At 30.0% G+C, this 2938-nt stretch overlaps 3 protein-coding genes across 4 annotated transcripts in view; 1 reads left to right on the forward strand and 2 right to left on the reverse strand.

Moving 5' to 3' along the window:
* Positions 1-2938, forward strand: part of LOC107629231 (cytokinin riboside 5'-monophosphate phosphoribohydrolase LOG1) — a gene marked incomplete in the record, with an annotated part of 25013 nt that overhangs the window by 8611 nt on the left and 13464 nt on the right.
* The window catches only part of LOC107629233, a 15912-nt gene that overhangs the window by 1311 nt on the left and 11663 nt on the right, over positions 1-2938 (reverse strand). The gene's annotated exons all lie outside the window — the stretch shown is intronic.
* LOC110262348 overlaps positions 1-2938 on the reverse strand; it is a 5557-nt gene that overhangs the window by 1241 nt on the left and 1378 nt on the right. The gene's annotated exons all lie outside the window — the stretch shown is intronic.

Raw genomic sequence — 2938 nt, forward strand, 5'->3', positions numbered from 1 at the left:
TTTTAATTTATATTTTTAGAATATATATTAATTAGATTTTTTAAGCCATATATTAATCGAAAAATCTCCTAAATTGTTAATTTCTTTCTTAAATTTTCAAAAAAAAAAGGTTAAATATCTCTTGCTAAACCATCACATATGTTCTTACGAACTTTGACAATAAATCCCCTCAAAAACTATGTTAATAAATGAACATGTCTTCTGTTGTGACAATTAATTAATATGCGTTCTTTAATTTCTTTGGAAGATGGAAGATTAGGACAGGGGGCCCTATTGTTCCCAATAACATGTTTGTTTTTTCATACTAAAATTTCTTTCTTTTAGAAATATATATAATAACATCAAATTCTAAACCCTTAACTCAGAAATTTTGACATCATTTCATGAAATTTAATAAATTACTAATTCCAAAAGTTTAGGTTGATAGAAGGGATACACAAATAGTTATATATTTATATATAAAACTAATTTTGTTTTTTGAAAAATAGAATCTTGTAGATTTCTACATAATACATGCATGATTGGCCTCAATTAACTAGCAATTAATATATAAGATTTGGTGACATGATGATCATAATTGTAGGAATATTCCCCACAACATGAAAGAGTTGCATCTAAGTTAAGCTGGGAAGCTGAGCAAGTAGGATCATACACCTCAAATTGTGACATCTCAAGGTGATTAATTAGATGATAATGATGATGATGCAAGAAGTGGTAGACAGTGTTGTTAGTGTAATTAATTAATGGCTTAAAGCTAAGTGAAACTATTAATTATTGTTGTTGTTGTTATGACAATTTTTCCCTCAAGCCTGGATTCTATCCTTTAATTTGCATTTTTTTTGTTATTAGTGTAAGTGGTACAAAACTGACTGTAATCTTAATTAGTTGTCAACTCATAACTCTTAATACTCTGTTCAATTTGAATTCTGTTTTTTTTTTTTTTTCAGTTGCTATTTTGGACCCCTCAATTTTAGTTTGCAATCCATTATGATATCCGCGATCCGATCCGCAAAGGGTGCGGATCAGATCCGATCCGATCAATTTGCAGATCGGATGCGGATATTTACCGCGGATCTGCGGATACGATCCGATCCATGGATACCCCTACTCAACCTAACTTTCAACAACAAAGTGCTAATCCAACTTGGAAAAGAATCTCCATAGGATCATGACACAAAACAGAAAGATGTACAAAAAAAATTCTGAGACATTTTATAACTTTTTCTCCTAGTTTAACTCACTGTCTTTTACTTCTCATTGATTTTTTCTTACAAACCTCACCATGTTTGCCTTTTTCAATGAGACTCAAACAGATTACATTGAGAAAAATAAATACAACATGAAAACCATGAAGGAGAAAAACTCAACCAGCTTAGGTTGCTATGAGAACCGAACCATGTGCTCTATTCTACTCTCTTACCTTCAACTCTTGACCGTTCACCTTTATTATAAAAGAGGGAAGCTAGTTCAAGATCCATACTGTCTTTTTCTCCTTCACAGAACTTGCACGTCAGTGAGGAGAGAGAAATCCGAATCTGTTGCATGAAATTACCCATTTTCTCTCATCCTTTTTTTTTAAGTTCCTTCAATCTTGACCGTGGAGCCTTACTTTGGCTCCAAGTTTTATTTCTGAACATTGATGAGCTCCTGACCATAGTTAATTTCGTTTTCTTCATTGTTGTTTGTTCTGTTCTTGGTGTTCGACAGATTTCTCCTTGGTTCCTTGGTGAAGCACAAAAGAAAAAAAAAACTTTATGATATATTCTTACCGTAGAATGACTAGCTTTTTGGTTATAGTCATTTCTTTTTACTTGGATTTAGAAACAGCTTTTTGTTCTTCAAACTATCATAGCTACTGCACTTTCTTTTTCTTTATTTCCTTCTTGTTGGAAGAAGACGTGACCAAATTGAAAGATAGAGGAGAGAGAAGAGAGGACTTTTGATTTTCATTGGAAGCTAGGTAGGATTAAAGTGAATTAAATTTGGGATTCAAGTTTTTTGAGGTATGGAAATAGGTAACTGAGACTTGAAAGATTTTCGTCTCTTTTTTTTTATTTCTTTATATTTGATTCATGGACTTGTGATTGGACTTGGCTTAATCATAATGGACCACAGTGTGTGGGCTTTAATTATTTGTTCTTTGGACCAAGATAGTTAAACCAATAATTATAATGTTTGTTCATCATATGGATTGATTTTTCAAATTCAACATTATGCAAATATATCTTTTTGCAAATAAACTGATTCTATATATAATAAATTTGTATCAACTTTTATATAATAAAAATAGATAGATAGACATTTGCTTCAAATTATAATTAAATTTGCTTCAAATCATAATTCAAAATCCAAATATGATCAAATACTAAGACCTAAACCAAAATTCGAACTCATACTAATCAAATACATAGAAAATTAAAGATTATAACCATTAACATAAACTAACTCCAAATAAACCATTAAAAAAAATTCTAAACCAAGTAGGTGGTAATAAATGCAAATTTTTTATTTAATTTTAAAATTATTTAGAATAAAATACTCTAACAATTTATAAATGTCACCGTGATTTTAGGTGCACATCAACTTTTTCACATGTGGCAGAGTATGATATGCCTAGCATTCACTGAAAAAACTAAAGAAGATGGTATAAAGAAGATAACATTTCAGTCTCTGGTAATTTCCAAATGACAAATTACGAAGTCGGATGTTATCAGATCAGAAGAATTTTCTTTTAAGCCTAAAAAATGCTCAGTCTAATGTTAGTAGATCAGTTACTGATCAGTTTGACAAATAATTTTTTAATGCGTTAAAATAACTACTGAACTACACACAAGTACTTTAGCATAGAAAGATTATAAATATTAATTTTTTAGAATATATGAATGACCTCCTTTATTATCATGTATATATATAACCATTTATATACACTAGAGTACTT

The sequence above is a fragment of the Arachis ipaensis genome, chromosome B03 (assembly GCF_000816755.2).
Source record: "Arachis ipaensis cultivar K30076 chromosome B03, Araip1.1, whole genome shotgun sequence".
NCBI lineage: Eukaryota > Viridiplantae > Streptophyta > Magnoliopsida > Fabales > Fabaceae > Arachis > Arachis ipaensis.